This window comes from Ascidiella aspersa, chromosome 3 (assembly GCF_963924565.1).
Source record: "Ascidiella aspersa chromosome 3, kaAscAspe10.2, whole genome shotgun sequence".
Classification (NCBI taxonomy): Eukaryota; Metazoa; Chordata; class Ascidiacea; order Phlebobranchia; family Ascidiidae; genus Ascidiella; species Ascidiella aspersa.
This window is the reverse complement of record NC_139449.1, coordinates 6,068,783-6,083,782: the sequence shown is the minus strand read 5'-3', so window position 1 is coordinate 6,083,782 and position 15,000 is coordinate 6,068,783. Positions and strand designations below refer to the sequence as shown.

The 15,000-nt window shown below is 36.9% G+C and overlaps 51 non-coding genes across 51 annotated transcripts in view; all 51 read right to left on the bottom strand.

The window, feature by feature from the left end:
* The window catches only part of Trnah-gug (transfer RNA histidin (anticodon GUG)), a 72-nt gene extending 21 nt beyond the window's left edge, over positions 1 to 51 (bottom strand). The window contains exon 1 of the tRNA in view: positions 1 to 51. This exon is cut by the window's left edge and continues 21 nt beyond it. This is a non-coding gene — a tRNA (tRNA-His).
* Positions 52 to 363: 312 nt separating this feature from the next.
* On the bottom strand, positions 364 to 435 carry Trnaq-uug (transfer RNA glutamine (anticodon UUG)). The gene has a single exon. It is a non-coding gene; the product is annotated as a tRNA-Gln (tRNA).
* A 126-nt stretch (positions 436 to 561) lies between these two features.
* Positions 562 to 633, bottom strand: Trnah-gug (transfer RNA histidin (anticodon GUG)). The gene has a single exon. It is a non-coding gene; the product is annotated as a tRNA-His (tRNA).
* Positions 634 to 638: 5 nt separating this feature from the next.
* Positions 639 to 710, bottom strand: Trnam-cau (transfer RNA methionine (anticodon CAU)). Its single transcript has one exon. It is a non-coding gene; the product is annotated as a tRNA-Met (tRNA).
* A 496-nt stretch (positions 711 to 1,206) lies between these two features.
* On the bottom strand, positions 1,207 to 1,278 carry Trnam-cau (transfer RNA methionine (anticodon CAU)). Its single transcript has one exon. It is a non-coding gene; the product is annotated as a tRNA-Met (tRNA).
* Positions 1,279 to 1,513: 235 nt separating this feature from the next.
* On the bottom strand, positions 1,514 to 1,585 carry Trnaq-cug (transfer RNA glutamine (anticodon CUG)). The gene has a single exon. It is a non-coding gene; the product is annotated as a tRNA-Gln (tRNA).
* Positions 1,586 to 1,724: 139 nt separating this feature from the next.
* On the bottom strand, positions 1,725 to 1,796 carry Trnaq-uug (transfer RNA glutamine (anticodon UUG)). Its single transcript has one exon. It is a non-coding gene; the product is annotated as a tRNA-Gln (tRNA).
* A 508-nt stretch (positions 1,797 to 2,304) lies between these two features.
* Trnaq-uug (transfer RNA glutamine (anticodon UUG)) lies at positions 2,305 to 2,376 on the bottom strand. Its single transcript has one exon. It is a non-coding gene; the product is annotated as a tRNA-Gln (tRNA).
* A 126-nt stretch (positions 2,377 to 2,502) lies between these two features.
* On the bottom strand, positions 2,503 to 2,574 carry Trnah-gug (transfer RNA histidin (anticodon GUG)). The gene has a single exon. It is a non-coding gene; the product is annotated as a tRNA-His (tRNA).
* A 5-nt stretch (positions 2,575 to 2,579) lies between these two features.
* On the bottom strand, positions 2,580 to 2,651 carry Trnam-cau (transfer RNA methionine (anticodon CAU)). The gene has a single exon. It is a non-coding gene; the product is annotated as a tRNA-Met (tRNA).
* Positions 2,652 to 2,886: 235 nt separating this feature from the next.
* On the bottom strand, positions 2,887 to 2,958 carry Trnaq-uug (transfer RNA glutamine (anticodon UUG)). The gene has a single exon. It is a non-coding gene; the product is annotated as a tRNA-Gln (tRNA).
* A 123-nt stretch (positions 2,959 to 3,081) lies between these two features.
* Trnah-gug (transfer RNA histidin (anticodon GUG)) lies at positions 3,082 to 3,153 on the bottom strand. The gene has a single exon. It is a non-coding gene; the product is annotated as a tRNA-His (tRNA).
* A 111-nt stretch (positions 3,154 to 3,264) lies between these two features.
* Positions 3,265 to 3,336, bottom strand: Trnam-cau (transfer RNA methionine (anticodon CAU)). Its single transcript has one exon. It is a non-coding gene; the product is annotated as a tRNA-Met (tRNA).
* Positions 3,337 to 3,571: 235 nt separating this feature from the next.
* Positions 3,572 to 3,643, bottom strand: Trnaq-cug (transfer RNA glutamine (anticodon CUG)). The gene has a single exon. It is a non-coding gene; the product is annotated as a tRNA-Gln (tRNA).
* Positions 3,644 to 3,787: 144 nt separating this feature from the next.
* On the bottom strand, positions 3,788 to 3,859 carry Trnaq-uug (transfer RNA glutamine (anticodon UUG)). The gene has a single exon. It is a non-coding gene; the product is annotated as a tRNA-Gln (tRNA).
* A 495-nt stretch (positions 3,860 to 4,354) lies between these two features.
* On the bottom strand, positions 4,355 to 4,426 carry Trnaq-cug (transfer RNA glutamine (anticodon CUG)). The gene has a single exon. It is a non-coding gene; the product is annotated as a tRNA-Gln (tRNA).
* A 139-nt stretch (positions 4,427 to 4,565) lies between these two features.
* Positions 4,566 to 4,637, bottom strand: Trnaq-uug (transfer RNA glutamine (anticodon UUG)). The gene has a single exon. It is a non-coding gene; the product is annotated as a tRNA-Gln (tRNA).
* A 125-nt stretch (positions 4,638 to 4,762) lies between these two features.
* Positions 4,763 to 4,834, bottom strand: Trnah-gug (transfer RNA histidin (anticodon GUG)). Its single transcript has one exon. It is a non-coding gene; the product is annotated as a tRNA-His (tRNA).
* A 510-nt stretch (positions 4,835 to 5,344) lies between these two features.
* On the bottom strand, positions 5,345 to 5,416 carry Trnah-gug (transfer RNA histidin (anticodon GUG)). Its single transcript has one exon. It is a non-coding gene; the product is annotated as a tRNA-His (tRNA).
* A 311-nt stretch (positions 5,417 to 5,727) lies between these two features.
* Trnaq-uug (transfer RNA glutamine (anticodon UUG)) lies at positions 5,728 to 5,799 on the bottom strand. Its single transcript has one exon. It is a non-coding gene; the product is annotated as a tRNA-Gln (tRNA).
* A 123-nt stretch (positions 5,800 to 5,922) lies between these two features.
* On the bottom strand, positions 5,923 to 5,994 carry Trnah-gug (transfer RNA histidin (anticodon GUG)). Its single transcript has one exon. It is a non-coding gene; the product is annotated as a tRNA-His (tRNA).
* Positions 5,995 to 6,105: 111 nt separating this feature from the next.
* On the bottom strand, positions 6,106 to 6,177 carry Trnam-cau (transfer RNA methionine (anticodon CAU)). Its single transcript has one exon. It is a non-coding gene; the product is annotated as a tRNA-Met (tRNA).
* Positions 6,178 to 6,412: 235 nt separating this feature from the next.
* On the bottom strand, positions 6,413 to 6,484 carry Trnaq-cug (transfer RNA glutamine (anticodon CUG)). The gene has a single exon. It is a non-coding gene; the product is annotated as a tRNA-Gln (tRNA).
* Positions 6,485 to 6,628: 144 nt separating this feature from the next.
* Positions 6,629 to 6,700, bottom strand: Trnaq-uug (transfer RNA glutamine (anticodon UUG)). Its single transcript has one exon. It is a non-coding gene; the product is annotated as a tRNA-Gln (tRNA).
* Positions 6,701 to 7,195: 495 nt separating this feature from the next.
* On the bottom strand, positions 7,196 to 7,267 carry Trnaq-cug (transfer RNA glutamine (anticodon CUG)). Its single transcript has one exon. It is a non-coding gene; the product is annotated as a tRNA-Gln (tRNA).
* A 139-nt stretch (positions 7,268 to 7,406) lies between these two features.
* Trnaq-uug (transfer RNA glutamine (anticodon UUG)) lies at positions 7,407 to 7,478 on the bottom strand. Its single transcript has one exon. It is a non-coding gene; the product is annotated as a tRNA-Gln (tRNA).
* A 125-nt stretch (positions 7,479 to 7,603) lies between these two features.
* On the bottom strand, positions 7,604 to 7,675 carry Trnah-gug (transfer RNA histidin (anticodon GUG)). Its single transcript has one exon. It is a non-coding gene; the product is annotated as a tRNA-His (tRNA).
* A 5-nt stretch (positions 7,676 to 7,680) lies between these two features.
* Trnam-cau (transfer RNA methionine (anticodon CAU)) lies at positions 7,681 to 7,752 on the bottom strand. Its single transcript has one exon. It is a non-coding gene; the product is annotated as a tRNA-Met (tRNA).
* A 433-nt stretch (positions 7,753 to 8,185) lies between these two features.
* Trnah-gug (transfer RNA histidin (anticodon GUG)) lies at positions 8,186 to 8,257 on the bottom strand. The gene has a single exon. It is a non-coding gene; the product is annotated as a tRNA-His (tRNA).
* A 5-nt stretch (positions 8,258 to 8,262) lies between these two features.
* On the bottom strand, positions 8,263 to 8,334 carry Trnam-cau (transfer RNA methionine (anticodon CAU)). The gene has a single exon. It is a non-coding gene; the product is annotated as a tRNA-Met (tRNA).
* A 235-nt stretch (positions 8,335 to 8,569) lies between these two features.
* On the bottom strand, positions 8,570 to 8,641 carry Trnaq-uug (transfer RNA glutamine (anticodon UUG)). The gene has a single exon. It is a non-coding gene; the product is annotated as a tRNA-Gln (tRNA).
* A 123-nt stretch (positions 8,642 to 8,764) lies between these two features.
* Trnah-gug (transfer RNA histidin (anticodon GUG)) lies at positions 8,765 to 8,836 on the bottom strand. The gene has a single exon. It is a non-coding gene; the product is annotated as a tRNA-His (tRNA).
* Positions 8,837 to 8,869: 33 nt separating this feature from the next.
* On the bottom strand, positions 8,870 to 8,941 carry Trnah-gug (transfer RNA histidin (anticodon GUG)). The gene has a single exon. It is a non-coding gene; the product is annotated as a tRNA-His (tRNA).
* A 5-nt stretch (positions 8,942 to 8,946) lies between these two features.
* On the bottom strand, positions 8,947 to 9,018 carry Trnam-cau (transfer RNA methionine (anticodon CAU)). Its single transcript has one exon. It is a non-coding gene; the product is annotated as a tRNA-Met (tRNA).
* Positions 9,019 to 9,469: 451 nt separating this feature from the next.
* Positions 9,470 to 9,541, bottom strand: Trnaq-uug (transfer RNA glutamine (anticodon UUG)). Its single transcript has one exon. It is a non-coding gene; the product is annotated as a tRNA-Gln (tRNA).
* Positions 9,542 to 9,730: 189 nt separating this feature from the next.
* On the bottom strand, positions 9,731 to 9,802 carry Trnam-cau (transfer RNA methionine (anticodon CAU)). Its single transcript has one exon. It is a non-coding gene; the product is annotated as a tRNA-Met (tRNA).
* Positions 9,803 to 11,027: 1,225 nt separating this feature from the next.
* Positions 11,028 to 11,099, bottom strand: Trnah-gug (transfer RNA histidin (anticodon GUG)). Its single transcript has one exon. It is a non-coding gene; the product is annotated as a tRNA-His (tRNA).
* A 5-nt stretch (positions 11,100 to 11,104) lies between these two features.
* Positions 11,105 to 11,176, bottom strand: Trnam-cau (transfer RNA methionine (anticodon CAU)). The gene has a single exon. It is a non-coding gene; the product is annotated as a tRNA-Met (tRNA).
* Positions 11,177 to 11,605: 429 nt separating this feature from the next.
* On the bottom strand, positions 11,606 to 11,677 carry Trnah-gug (transfer RNA histidin (anticodon GUG)). The gene has a single exon. It is a non-coding gene; the product is annotated as a tRNA-His (tRNA).
* Positions 11,678 to 11,711: 34 nt separating this feature from the next.
* Trnah-gug (transfer RNA histidin (anticodon GUG)) lies at positions 11,712 to 11,783 on the bottom strand. The gene has a single exon. It is a non-coding gene; the product is annotated as a tRNA-His (tRNA).
* Positions 11,784 to 11,788: 5 nt separating this feature from the next.
* Positions 11,789 to 11,860, bottom strand: Trnam-cau (transfer RNA methionine (anticodon CAU)). Its single transcript has one exon. It is a non-coding gene; the product is annotated as a tRNA-Met (tRNA).
* Positions 11,861 to 12,095: 235 nt separating this feature from the next.
* Trnaq-cug (transfer RNA glutamine (anticodon CUG)) lies at positions 12,096 to 12,167 on the bottom strand. Its single transcript has one exon. It is a non-coding gene; the product is annotated as a tRNA-Gln (tRNA).
* Positions 12,168 to 12,306: 139 nt separating this feature from the next.
* Trnaq-uug (transfer RNA glutamine (anticodon UUG)) lies at positions 12,307 to 12,378 on the bottom strand. Its single transcript has one exon. It is a non-coding gene; the product is annotated as a tRNA-Gln (tRNA).
* A 126-nt stretch (positions 12,379 to 12,504) lies between these two features.
* On the bottom strand, positions 12,505 to 12,576 carry Trnah-gug (transfer RNA histidin (anticodon GUG)). Its single transcript has one exon. It is a non-coding gene; the product is annotated as a tRNA-His (tRNA).
* Positions 12,577 to 12,581: 5 nt separating this feature from the next.
* Trnam-cau (transfer RNA methionine (anticodon CAU)) lies at positions 12,582 to 12,653 on the bottom strand. Its single transcript has one exon. It is a non-coding gene; the product is annotated as a tRNA-Met (tRNA).
* A 536-nt stretch (positions 12,654 to 13,189) lies between these two features.
* Trnah-gug (transfer RNA histidin (anticodon GUG)) lies at positions 13,190 to 13,261 on the bottom strand. The gene has a single exon. It is a non-coding gene; the product is annotated as a tRNA-His (tRNA).
* Positions 13,262 to 13,266: 5 nt separating this feature from the next.
* On the bottom strand, positions 13,267 to 13,338 carry Trnam-cau (transfer RNA methionine (anticodon CAU)). The gene has a single exon. It is a non-coding gene; the product is annotated as a tRNA-Met (tRNA).
* Positions 13,339 to 13,573: 235 nt separating this feature from the next.
* On the bottom strand, positions 13,574 to 13,645 carry Trnaq-cug (transfer RNA glutamine (anticodon CUG)). The gene has a single exon. It is a non-coding gene; the product is annotated as a tRNA-Gln (tRNA).
* A 144-nt stretch (positions 13,646 to 13,789) lies between these two features.
* Positions 13,790 to 13,861, bottom strand: Trnaq-uug (transfer RNA glutamine (anticodon UUG)). Its single transcript has one exon. It is a non-coding gene; the product is annotated as a tRNA-Gln (tRNA).
* Positions 13,862 to 14,357: 496 nt separating this feature from the next.
* Trnaq-cug (transfer RNA glutamine (anticodon CUG)) lies at positions 14,358 to 14,429 on the bottom strand. The gene has a single exon. It is a non-coding gene; the product is annotated as a tRNA-Gln (tRNA).
* A 336-nt stretch (positions 14,430 to 14,765) lies between these two features.
* Trnah-gug (transfer RNA histidin (anticodon GUG)) lies at positions 14,766 to 14,837 on the bottom strand. The gene has a single exon. It is a non-coding gene; the product is annotated as a tRNA-His (tRNA).
* Between the last annotated feature and the right edge of the window lie 163 nt (positions 14,838 to 15,000).

Sequence of the window (15,000 nt, the reverse complement as noted above, 5' to 3'; positions counted from 1 at the left end):
CTGGGTTGTCACGGCCACAACGTGAAGTACTAACCACTATACGATCACAGCCTAAGTAGCAGAGGATGGTTTCGATCCATCGACCTCTGGGTTATGAGCCCAGCATGCTTCCGCTGCGCCACTCTGCTGCGATTAAAACATTTTATTCTTACAATTTTGTTCAGAGTTTTGGCATTACCGTTTACCATAGCCAATTATCGAAAGAATTTTAATAGATATTTAACGTAAATTAACCAAAGACCAACCAATGGGATTTCAAACTAAAAATTTTGAGATTGCTTATCATTTGTACATTCTCACTAAATAAATTTCTGAAGTTAATTTCTTGTTCACAACAGAAATGTTTTAAAAGTACAGGATTTAAGGTTCCACCGAGATTTGAACTCGGATCGCTGGATTCAAAGTCCAAAGTGCTAACCATTACACCATGGAACCGCGTGGTTACTAACTGAATATTTTCTTTCAATAATTACCATTAGGTATTGGAAGGTGAATCGAAGAACATTTGTTTGACAAATAACATAAAAACACATGACTGGTTAAAGCCAAATTAAAACATATTGCTGTGACCAGGATTCGAACCTGGGTTGTCACGGCCACAACGTGAAGTACTAACCACTATACGATCACAGCCTAAGTAGCAGAGGATGGTTTCGATCCATCGACCTCTGGGTTATGGGCCCAGCACGCTTCCGCTGCGCCACTCTGCTGCGATTAAAACATTCTATTCTTACAATTTAGTTCAGAGTTTTGGCATTACCGTTTACCATTGCCAATTATCGAAAGAATTTTAATAGATATTTAACGTAAATTAACCAAAGACCAACCAATGGGATTTCAAACTAAAAATTTTGAGATTGCTTATCAATTGTGCATTCTCACTAATTAAATTTCTGAAGTTAATTTCTTGTTCACAACAGAAATGTTTTAAAAGTAAAGGATTTAAGGTTCCACCGAGATTTGAACTCGGATCGCTGGATTCAAAGTGCAAAGTGCTAACCATTACACCATGGAACCGCGTGGTTACTAACTGAATATCTTCTTTCAATAATTACCATTAGGCATTTCAAGATGAATCGAACATTTGTTTGACAAATAACATAAAAACACATGACTGGTTAAAGCAAAATGAAAACATATTGCTGTGACCAGGGGTTGTCACGGCCACAACGTGAAGTACTAACCACTATACGATCACAGCCTTAGTAGCAGAGGATGGTTTCGATCCATCGACCTCTGGGTTATGGGCCCAGCACGCTTCCGCTGCGCCACCCTGCTGTGATTAAAACATTTTATTCTTACAATTTTGTTCAGAGTTTTGGCATTACCGTTTACCATAGCCAATTATCGAAAGAATTTTAATAGATATTTAACGTAAATTAACCAAAGACCAACCAATGGGATTTCAAACTAAAAATTTTGAGATTGCTTATCATTTGCACATTCTCACTAAATAAATTTCTGAAGTTAATTTCTTGTTCACAACAGAAATGTTTTAAAAGTAAAGGATTTAAGGTTCCACCGAGATTTGAACTCGGATCGCTGGATTCAGAGTCCAAAGTGCTAACCGTTACACCATGCAACCTTCTGCCAAGACGTTATCTAAAATCGAACAACTTCTTTCAGCACATCATCTATTTTTAGATTGCAAACATGATTTTTTTAAAAGATTGATTTCCAAGTATCAATCTGTCATACAACGCTTGTTGAAATAAAATATGTTCAGGTTCCACCGAGATTTGAACTTGGATCGCTGGATTCAAAGTCCAAAGTGCTAACCATTACACTATGGAACCGCGTGCTTACTCGCTGAATAATATCTTTTTTCAATAATTACCATTAGGTATTTCAAGTTGAATCGAACATTTGTTGACAAATAACATAAAAACACGTGACTGGTTAAAGCAAAATGATAAATCATTGCTGTGACCAGGATTCGAACCTGGGTTGTCACGGCCACAACGTGAAGTACTAACCACTATACGATCGCAGCCTAAGTAGCAGAGGATGGTTTCGATCCATCGACCTCTGGGTTATGAGCCCAGCATGCTTCCGCTGCGCCACTCTTCTCCGATTAAAACATTTTATTCTTACAATTTTGTTCAGAGTTTTGGCATTACCGTTTACCATAGCCAATTATCGAAAGAATTTTAATAGATATTTAACGTAAATTAACCAAAGACCAACCAATGGGATTTCAAACTAAAAATTTTGAGATTGCTTATCATTTGTACATCTCACTAAATAAATTTCTGAAGTTAATTTCTTGTTCACAACAGAAATGTTTTAAAAGTACAGGATTTAAGGTTCCACCGAGATTTGAACTCGGATCGCTGGATTCAAAGTCCAAAGTGCTAACCATTACACCATGGAACCGCGTGGTTACTAACTGAATATTTTCTTTCAATAATTACCATTAGGTATTGGAAGGTGAATCGAAGAACATTTGTTTGACAAATAACATAAAAACACATGACTGGTTAAAGCCAAATTAAAACATATTGCTGTGACCAGGATTCGAACCTGGGTTGTCACGGCCACAACGTGAAGTACTAACCACTATACGATCACAGCCTAAGTAGCAGAGGATGGTTTCGATCCATCGACCTCTGGGTTATGGGCCCAGCACGCTTCCGCTGCGCCACTCTGCTGCGATTAAAACATTCTATTCTTACAATTTTGTTCAGAGTTTTGGCATTACCGTTTACCATTGCCAATTATCGAAAGAATTTTAATAGATATTTAACGTAAATTAACCAAAGACCAACCAATGGGATTTCAAACTAACAATTTTGAGATTGCTTATCAATTGTGCATTCTCACTAATTAAATTTCTGAAGTTAATTTCTTGTTCACAACAGAAATGTTTTAAAAGTAAAGGATTTAAGGTTCCACCGAGATTTGAACTCGGATCGCTGGATTCAAAGTCCAAAGTGCTAACCATTACACCATGGAACCGCGTGGTTACTCGCTGAATAATATCTTTCAATAATTACCATTAGGCATTTCAAGATGAATCGAACATTTGTTTGACAAATAACATAAAAACACATGACTGGTTAAAGCCAAATTAAAACATATTGCTGTGACCAGGATTCGAACCTGGGTTGTCACGGCCACAACGTGATGTACTAACCACTATACGATCACAGCCTAAGTGACTGGTTAAAGCCAAATTAAAACATATTGCTGTGACCAGGATTCGAACCTGGGTTGTCACGGCCACAACGTTAAGTACTAACCACTATACGATCACAGCCTAAGTAGCAGAGGATGGTTTCGATCCATCGACCTCTGGGTTATGGGCCCAGCACGCTTCCGCTGCGCCACTCTGCTGCGATTAAAACATTTTATTCTTACAATTTTGTTCAGAGTTTTGGCATTACCGTTTACCATTGTAAAATTTTGAAACAATTTTAATAGATATTTAACGCAAATTAACCAAAGACCAACCAATGGGATTTCAAACTAAAAATTTTGAGATTGCTTATCAATTGTGCATTCTCACTAATTAAATTTCTGAAATTAATTTCTTGTTCACAACAGAAATGTTTTAAAAGTAAAGGATTTAAGGTTCCACCGATATTTGAACTCGGATCGCTGGATTCAGAGTCCAAAGTGCTAACCGTTACACCATGGAACCTCCTGCCAAGACCTTATCTAAAATCGAACAACTTCTTTCAGCACATCACATCATCTATTTTTAGATTGCAAACATGATTTTTTTAAAAGATTAATTTCCAAGTATCAATCTGTCATACAACGCTTATTGAAATAAAATATTTTCAGGTTCCACCGAGATTTGAACTCGGATCGCTGGATTCAAAGTCCAAAGTGCTAACCATTACACCATGGAACCGCGTGGTTACTAATGAATATCTTCTTTCAATAATTACCATTAGGCATTTCAAGATGAATCGAACATTTGTTTGACAAATAACATTAAAACACATGACTGGTTAAAGCAAAATGAAAACATATTGCTGTGACCAGGGGTTGTCACGGCCACAACGTGAAGTACTAACCACTATACGATCACAGCCTTAGTAGCAGAGGATGGTTTCGATCCATCGTCCTCTGGGTTATGGGCCCAGCACGCTTCCGCAGCGCCACTCTGCTGTGATTAAAACATTTTATTCTTACAATTTTGTTCAGAGTTTTGGCATTACCGTTTACCATAGCCAATTATCGAAAGAATTTTAATAGATATTTAACGTAAATTAACCAAAGACCAACCAATGGGATTTCAAACTAAAAATTTTGAGATTGCTTATCATTTGTACATTCTCACTAAATAAATTTCTGAAGTTAATTTCTTGTTCACAACAGAAATAATTTAAAAGTAAAGGATTTAAGGTTCCACCGAGATTTGAACTCGGATCGCTGGATTCAGAGTCCAAAGTGCTAACCGTTACACCATGGAACCTTCTGCCAAGACGTTATCTAAAATCGAACAACTTCTTTCAGCACATCATCTATTTTTAGATTGCAAACATGATTTTTTTAAAAGATTGATTTCCAAGTATCAATCTGTCATACAACGCTTGTTGAAATAAAATATTATCAGGTTCCACCGAGATTTGAACTTGGATCGCTGGATTCAAAGTCCAAAGTGCTAACCATTACACTATGGAACCGCGTGGTTACTCGCTAAATAATATCTTTTTTCAATAATTACCATTAGGTATTTCAAGTTGAATCGAACATTTGTTGACAAATAACATAAAAACACGTGACTGGTTAAAGCAAAATGATAAATCATTGCTGTGACCAGGATTCGAACCTGGGTTGTCACGGCCACAACGTGAAGTACTAACCACTATACGATCACAGCCTAAGTAGCAGAGGATGGTTTCGATCCATCGACCTCTGGGTTATGAGCCCAGCATGCTTCCGCTGCGCCACTCTGCTGCGATTAAAACATTTTATTCTTACAATTTTGTTCAGAGTTTTGGCATTACCGTTTACCATTGTAAAATATCGAAAGAATTTTAATAGATATTTAACGTAAATTAACCAAAGACCAACCAATGGGATTTCAAACTAACAATTTTGAGATTGCTAATCATATTTAAATTTTCACTAAATAAATTTCTGAATTTAATTTCTTGTTCACAACAGAAATGTTTTAAAAGTAAAGGATTTAAAGTTCCACCGAGATTTGAACTCGGGTCGCTGGATTCAGAGTCCGAAGTGCTAACCATTACACCATGGAAACGCGTTGTTACTAACTGAATATCTTCTTTCAATAATTACCATTAGGTATTGGAAGGTGAATCGAAGAATATTTGTTTGACAAATAACATAAAAACACATGACTGGTTAAAGCCAAATTAAAACATATTGCTGTGACCAGGATTCGAACCTGGGTTGTCACGGCCACAACGTGAAGTACTAACCACTATACGATCACAGCCTAAGTAGCAGAGGATGATTTCGATCCATCGACCTCTGGGTTATGGGCCCAGCACGCTTCCGCTGCGCCACTCTGCTGCGATTAAAACATTTTATTCTTACAATTTTGTTCAGAGTTTTGGCATTACCGTTTACCATTGTAAAATATCGAAAGAATTTTAATAGATATTTAACGTAAATTAACCAAAGTCCAACCAATGGGATTTCAAACTAAAAATTTTGAGATTGTTATCAATTGTGCATTCTCACTAATTAAATTTCTGAAGTTAATTTCTTGTTCACAACAGAAATGTTTTAAAAGTAAAGGATTTAAGGTTCCACCGAGATTTGAACTCGGATCGCTGGATTCAAAGTCCAAAGTGCTAACCATTACACCATGGAACCGCGTGGTTACTCGCTGAATAATATCTTTCAATAATTACCATTAGGCATTTCAAGATGAATCGAACATTTGTTTGACAAATAACATAAAAACACATGACTGGTTAAAGCCAAATTAAAACATATTGCTGTGACCAGGATTCGAACCTGGGTTGTCACGGCCACAACGTGATGTACTAACCACTATACGATCACAGCCTAAGTGACTGGTTAAAGCCAAATTAAAACATATTGCTGTGACCAGGATTCGAACCTGGGTTGTCACGGCCACAACGTTAAGTACTAACCACTATACGATCACAGCCTAAGTAGCAGAGGATGGTTTCGATCCATCGACCTCTGGGTTATGGGCCCAGCACGCTTCCGCTGCGCCACTCTGCTGCGATTAAAACATTTTATTCTTACAATTTTGTTCAGAGTTTTGGCATTACCGTTTACCATTGTAAAATTTTGAAACAATTTTAATAGATATTTAACGCAAATTAACCTAAGACCAACCAATGGGATTTCAAACTAAAAATTTTGAGATTGCTTATCAATTGTGCATTCTCACTAATTAAATTTCTGAAATTAATTTCTTGTTCACAACAGAAATGTTTTAAAAGTAAAGGATTTAAGGTTCCACCGATATTTGAACTCGGATCGCTGGATTCAGAGTCCAAAGTGCTAACCGTTACACCATGGAACCTCCTGCCAAGACCTTATCTAAAATCGAACAACTTCTTTCAGCACATCACATCATCTATTTTTAGATTGCAAACATGATTTTTTTAAAAGATTAATTTCCAAGTATCAATCTGTCATACAACGCTTATTGAAATAAAATATTTTCAGGTTCCACCGAGATTTGAACTCGGATCGCTGGATTCAAAGTCCAAAGTGCTAACCATTACACCATGGAACCGCGTGGTTACTAATGAATATCTTCTTTCAATAATTACCATTAGGCATTTCAAGATGAATCGAACATTTGTTTGACAAATAACATTAAAACACATGACTGGTTAAAGCAAAATGAAAACATATTGCTGTGACCAGGGGTTGTCACGGCCACAACGTGAAGTACTAACCACTATACGATCACAGCCTTAGTAGCAGAGGATGGTTTCGATCCATCGTCCTCTGGGTTATGGGCCCAGCACGCTTCCGCAGCGCCACTCTGCTGTGATTAAAACATTTTATTCTTACAATTTTGTTCAGAGTTTTGGCATCACCGTTTACCATAGCCAATTATCGAAAGAATTTTAATAGATATTTAACGTAAATTAACCAAAGACCAACCAATGGGATTTCAAACTAAAAATTTTGAGATTGCTTATCATTTGTACATTCTCACTAAATAAATTTCTGAAGTTAATTTCTTGTTCACAACAGAAATAATTTAAAAGTAAAGGATTTAAGGTTCCACCGAGATTTGAACTCGGATCGCTGGATTCAGAGTCCAAAGTGCTAACCGTTACACCATGGAACCTTCTGCCAAGACGTTATCTAAAATCGAACAACTTCTTTCAGCACAGCATCTATTTTTAGATTGCAAACATGATTTTTTTAAAAGATTGATTTCCAAGTATCAATCTGTCATACAACGCTTGTTGAAATAAAATATTATCAGGTTCCACCGAGATTTGAACTTGGATCGCTGGATTCAAAGTCCAAAGTGCTAACCATTACACTATGGAACCGCGTGGTTACTCGCTAAATAATATCTTTTTTCAATAATTACCATTAGGTATTTCAAGTTGAATCGAACATTTGTTGACAAATAACATAAAAACACGTGACTGGTTAAAGCAAAATGATAAATCATTGCTGTGACCAGGATTCGAACCTGGGTTGTCACGGCCACAACGTGAAGTACTAACCACTATACGATCACAGCCTAAGTAGCAGAGGATGGTTTCGATCCATCGACCTCTGGGTTATGGGCCCAGCACGCTTCCGCTGCGCCACTCTGCTGCGATTAAAACATTCTATTCTTACAATTTTGTTCAGAGTTTTGGCATTACCGTTTACCATTGCCAATTATCGAAAGAATTTTAATAGATATTTAACGTAAATTAACCAAAGACCAACCAATGGGATTTCAAACTAAAAATTTTGAGATTGCTTATCAATTGTGCATTCTCACTAATTAAATTTCTGAAGTTAATTTCTTGTTCACAACAGAAATGTTTTAAAAGTAAAGGATTTAAGGTTCCACCGAGATTTGAACTCGGATCGCTGGATTCAAAGTCCAAAAAGCTAACCATTACACCATGGAACCGCGTGGTTACTAACTGAATATTTTCTTTCAATAATTACCATTAGGTATTGGAAGGTGAATCGAAGAACATTTGTTTGACAAATAACATAAAAACACATGACTGGTTAAAGCCAAATTAAAACATATTGCTGTGACCAGGATTCGAACCTGGGTTGTCACGGCCACAACGTGAAGTACTAACCACTATACGATCACAGCCTAAGTAGCAGAGGATGGTTTCGATCCATCGACCTCTGGGTTATGGGCCCAGCACGCTTCCGCTGCGCCACTCTGCTGCGATTAAAACATTCTATTCTTACAATTTTGTTCAGAGTTTTGGCATTACCGTTTACCATTGCCAATTATCGAAAGAATTTTAATAGATATTTAACGTAAATTAACCAAAGACCAACCAATGGGATTTCAAACTAAAAATTTTGAGATTGCTTATCAATTGTGCATTCTCACTAATTAAATTTCTGAAGTTAATTTCTTGTTCACAACAGAAATGTTTTAAAAGTAAAGGATTTAAGGTTCCACCGAGATTTGAACTCGGATCGCTGGATTCAAAGTCCAAAGTGCTAACAATTACACCATGGAACCGCGTGGTTACTCGCTGAATAATATCTTTCAATAATTACCATTAGGCATTTCAAGATGAATCGAACATTTGTTTGACAAATAACATAAAAACACATGACTGGTTAAAGCCAAATTAAAACATATTGCTGTGACCAGGATTCGAACCTGGGTTGTCACGGCCACAACGTGAAGTACTAACCACTATACGATCACAGCCTAAGTGACTGGTTAAAACAAATTAAAACATATTGCTGTGACCAGGATTCGAACCTGGGTTGTCACGGCCACAACGTGAAGTACTAACCACTATACGATCACAGCCTAAGTAGCAGAGGATGGTTTCGATCCATCGACCTCTGGGTTATGGGCCCAGCACGCTTCCGCTGCGCCACTCTGCTGCGATTAAAACATTTTATTCTTACAATTTTGTTCAGAGTTTTGGCATTACCGTTTACCATTGTAAAATATCGAAAGAATTTTAATAGATATTTAACGCAAATTAACCAAAGACCAACCAATGGGATTTCAAACTAAAAATTTTGAGATTGCTTATCAATTGTGCATTCTCACTAATTAAATTTCTGAAATTAATTTCTTGTTCATAACAGAAATGTTTTAAAAGTAAAGGATTTAAGGTTCCACCGATATTTGAACTCGGATCGCTGGATTCAGAGCCCAAAGTGCTAACCGTTACACCATGGAACCTCCTGCCAAGACCTTATCTAAAATCGAACAACTTCTTTCAGCACATCACATCATCTATTTTTAGATTGCAAACATGATTTTTTTAAAAGATTAATTTCCAAGTATCAATCTGTCATACAACGCTTATTGAAATGAAATATTTTCAGGTTCCACCGAGATTTGAACTCGGATCGCTGGATTCAAAGTCCAAAGTGCTAACCATTACACCATGGAACCGCGTGGTTACTAACTGAATATCTTCTTTCAATAATTACCATTAGGCATTTCAAGATGAATCGAACATTTGTTTGACAAATAACATAAAAACACATGACTGGTTAAAGCAAAATGAAAACATATTGCTGTGACCAGGGGTTGTCACGGCCACAACGTGAAGTATTAACCACTATACGATCACAGCCTTAGTAGCAGAGGATGGTTTCGATCCATCGACCTCTGGGTTATGGGCCCAGCACGCTTCCGCTGCGCCACTCTGCTGTGATTAAAACATTTTATTCTTACAATTTTGTTCAGAGTTTTGGCATTACCGTTTACCATAGCCAATTATCGAAAGAATTTTAATAGATATTTAACGTAAATTAACCAAAGACCAACCAATGGGATTTCAAACTAAAAATTTTGAGATTGCTTATCATTTGCACATTCTCACTAAATAAATTTCTGAAGTTAATTTCTTGTTCACAACAGAAATGTTTTAAAAGTAAAGGATTTAAGGTTCCACCGAGATTTGAACTCGGATCGCTGGATTCAGAGTCCAAAGTGCTAACCGTTAGACCATGGAAACTTCTGCCAAGACGTTATCTAAAATCGAACAACTTCTTTCAGCACATCATCTATTTTTAAATTGCAAACATGATTTTTTTAAAAGATTGATTTCCAAGTATCAATCTGTCATACAATGCTTGTTGAAATAAAATATGTTCAGGTTCCACCGAGATTTGAACGTGGATCGCTGGATTCAAAGTCCAAAGTGCTAACCATTACACTATGGAACCGCGTGCTTACTCGCTGAATAATATCTTTTTACAATAATTACCATTAGGTATTTCAAGTTGAATCGAACATTTGTTGACAAATAACATAAAAACACGTGACTGGTTAAAGCAAAATGATAAATCATTGCTGTGACCAGGATTCGAACCTGGGTTGTCACGGCCACAACGTGAAGTACTAACCACTATACGATCGCAGCCTAAGTAGCAGAGGATGGTTTCGATCCATCGACCTCTGGGTTATGAGCCCAGCATGCTTCCGCTGCGCCACTCTGCTGCGATTAAAACATTTTATTTTTACAATTTTGTTCAGAGTTTTGGCATTACCGTTTACCATAGCCAATTATCGAAAGAATTTTAATAGATATTTAACGTAAATTAACCAAAGACCAACCAATGGGATTTCAAACTAAAAATTTTGAGATTGCTTATCAGTTGTACATTCTCACTAAATAAATTTCTGAAGTTAATTTCTTGTTCACAACAGAAATGTTTTAAAAGTACAGGATTTAAGGTTCCACCGAGATTTGAACTCCGATCGCTGGATTCAAAGTCCAAAGTGCTAACCATTACACCATGGAACCGCGTGGTTACTAAATGAATATTTTCTTTCAATAATTACCATTAGGTATTGGAAGGTGAATCGAAGAACATTTGTTTGACAAATAACATAAAAACACATGACTGGTTAAAGCCAAATTAAAACATATTGCTGTGACCAGGATTCGAACCTGGGTTGTCACGGCCACAACGTGAAGTACTAACCACTATACGATCACAGCCTAAGTAGCAGAGGATGGTTTCGATCCATCGACCTCTGGGTTATGGGCCCAGCACGCTTCCGCTGCGCCACTCTGCTGCGATTAAAACATTCTATTCTTACAATTTTGTTCAGAGTTTTGGCATTACCGTTTACCATTGCCAATTATCGAAAGAATTTTAATAGATATTTAACGTAAATTAACCAAAGACCAACCAATGGGATTTCAAACTAAAAATTTTAAGATTGCTTATCAATTGTGCATTCTCACTAAATAAATTTCTGAAGTTAATTTCTTGTTCACAACAGAAATGTTTTAAAAGTAAAGGATTTAAGGTTCCACCGAGATTTGAACTCGGATCGCTGGATTCAAAGTCCAAAGTGCTAACCATTACACCATGAACCGCGTGGTTACTCGCTGAATAATATCTTTCAATAATTACCATTAGGCATTTCAAGATGAATCGAACATTTGTTTGACAAATAACATAAAAACACATGACTGGTTAAAGCCAAATTAAAACATATTGCTGTGACCAGGATTCGAACCTGGGTTGTCACGGCCACAACGTGAAGTACTAACCACTATACGATCACAGCCTAAGTGACTGGTTAAAGCCAAATTAAAACATATTGCTGTGACCAGGATTCGAACCTGGGTTGTCACGGCCACAACGTGAAGTACTAACCACTATACGATCACAGCCTAAGTAGCAGAGGATGGTTTCGATCCATCGACCTCTGGGTTATGGGCCCAGCACGCTTCCGCTGCGCCACTCTGCTGCGATTAAAACATTTTATTCTTACAATTTTGTTCAGAGTTTTGGCATTACCGTTTACCATAGCCAATTATCGAAAGAATTTTAATAGATATTTAACGTAAATTAACCAAAGACCAACCAATGGGATTTCAAACTAAAAATTTTGAGATTGCTTATCATTTGCACATTCTCACTAAATAAATTTCTGAAGTTAATTTCTTGTTCACAACAGAAATGTTTTAAAAGTAAAGGATTTAAGGTTCCACCGAGATTTGAACTCGGATCGCTGGATTCAGAGTCCAAAGTGCTAACCGTTACACCATGGAACCTTCTGCCAAGACGTTATCTAAAATCGAACAACTTCTTTCAGCACATCATCTATTTTTAGATTGCAAACATGATTTTTTTAAAAGATTGATTTCCAAGTATCAATCTGTCATACAACGCTTGTTGAAATAAAATATTATCAGGTTCCACCGAGATTTGAACTTGGATCGCTGGATTCAAAGTCCAAAGTGCTAACCATTACACTATGGAACCGCGTGGTTACTCGCTAAATAATATCTTTTTTCAATAATTACCATTAGGTATTTCAAGTTGAATCGAACATTTGTTTGACAAATAACATAAAAACACATGACTGGTTAAAGCCAAATTAAAACATATTGCTGTGACCAGGATTCGAACCTGGGTTGTCACGGCCACAACGTGAAGTACTAACCACTATACGATCACAGCCTAGGTAGCAGAGGATGGTTTCGATCCATCGACCTCTGGGTTATGGGCCCAGCACGCTTCCGCTGCGCCACTCTGCTGCGATTAAAACATTCTATTCTTACAATTTTGTTCAGAGTTTTGGCATTACCGTTTACCATTGCCAATTATCGAAAGAATTTTAATAGATATTTAACGTAAATTAACCAAAGACCAACCAATGGGATTTCAAACTAAAAATTGTGAGATTGCTTATCAATTGTGCATTCTCACTAATTAAATTTCTGAAGTTAATTTCTTGTTCACAACAGAAATGTTTTAAAAGTAAAGGATTTAAGGTTCCACCGAGATTTGAACTCGGATCGCTGGATTCAAAGTGCAAAGTGCTAACCATTACACCATGGAACCGCGTGGTTACTCGCTGAATAATATCTTTCAATAATTACCATTAGGCATTTCAAGATGAATCGAACATTTGTTTGACAAATAACATAAAAACACATGACTGGTTAAAGCCAAATTAAAACATATTGCTGTGACCAGGATTCGAACCTGGGTTGTCACGGCCACAACGTGAAGTACTAACCACTATACGATCGCAGCCTAAGTGACTGGTTAAAGCCAAATTAAAACATATTGCTGTGACCAGGATTCGAACCTGGGTTGTCACGGCCACAACGTGAAGTACTAACCACTATACGATCACAGCCTAAGTAGCAGAGGATGGTTTCGATCCATCGACCTCTGGGTTATGGGCCCAGCACGCTTCCGCTGCGCCACTCTGCTGCGATTAAAACATTTTATTCTTACAATTTTGTTCAGAGTTTTGGCATTACCGTTTACCATTGTAAAATTTTGAAAGAATTTTAATAGATATTTAACGCAAATTAACCAAAGACCAACCAATAGGATTTCAAACTAAAAATTTTGAGATTGCTTATCAATTGTGCATTCTCACTAATTAAATTTCTGAAATTAATTTCTTGTTCACAACAGAAATGTTTTAAAAGTAAAGGATTTAAGGTTCCACCGATATTTGAACTCGGATCGCTGGATTCAGAGTCCAAAGTGCTAACCGTTACACCATGGAACCTCCTGCCAAGACCTTATCTAAAATCGAACAACTTCTTTCAGCACATCACATCATCTATTTTTAGATTGCAAACATGATTTTTTTAAAAGATTAATTTCCAAGTATCAATCTGTCATACAACGCTTATTGAAATAAAATATTTTCAGGTTCCACCGAGATTTGAACTCGGATCGCTGGATTCAAAGTCCAAAGTGCTAACCATTACACCATGGAACCGCGTGGTTACTAACTGAATATCTTCTTTCAATAATTACCATTAGGCATTTCAAGATGAATCGAACATTTGTTTGACAAATAACATTAAAACACATGACTGGTTAAAGCAAAATGAAAACATATTGCTGTGACCAGGGGTTGTCACGGCCACAACGTGAAGTACTAACCACTATACGATCACAGCCTTAGTAGCAGAGGATGGTTTCGATCCATCGACCTCTGGGTTATGGGCCCAGCACGCTTCCGCAGCGCCACTCTGCTGTGATTAAAACATTTTATTCTTACAATTTTGTTCAGAGTTTTGGCATTACCGTTTACCATAGCCAATTATCGAAAGAATTTTAATAGATATTTAACGTAAATTAACCAAAGACCAACCAATGGGATTTCAAACTAAAAATTTTGAGATTGCTTATCATTTGTACATTCTCACTAAATAAATTTCTGAAGTTAATTTCTTGTTCACAACAGAAATAATTTAAAAGTAAAGGATTTAAGGTTCCACCGAGATTTGAACTCGGATCGCTGGATTCAGAGTCCAAAGTGCTAACCGTTACACCATGGAACCTTCTGCCAAGACGTTATCTAAAATCGAACAACTTCTTTCAGCACATCATCTATTTTTAGATTGCAAACATGATTTTTTTAAAAGATTGATTTCCAAGTATCAATCTGTCATACAACGCTTGTTGAAATAAAATATTATCAGGTTCCTCCGAGATTTGAAATTGGATCGCTGGATTCAAAGTCCAAAGTGCTAACCATTACACTATGGAACCGCGTGGTTACTCGCTAAATAATATCTTTTTTCAATAATTACCATTAGGTATTTCAAGTTGAATCGAACATTTGTTGACAAATAACATAAAAACACGTGACTGGTTAAAGCAAAATGATAAATCATTGCTGTGACCAGGATTCGAACCTGGGTTGTCACGGCCACAACGTGAAGTACTAACCACTATACGATCACAGCCTAAGTAGCAGAGGATGGTTTCGATCCATCGACCTCTGGGTTATGAGCCCAGCATGCTTCCGCTGCGCCACTCTGCTGCGATTAAAACATTTTATTCTTACAATTTTGTTCAGAGTTTTGGCATTACCGTTTACCATAGCCAATTATCGAAAGAATTTTAATA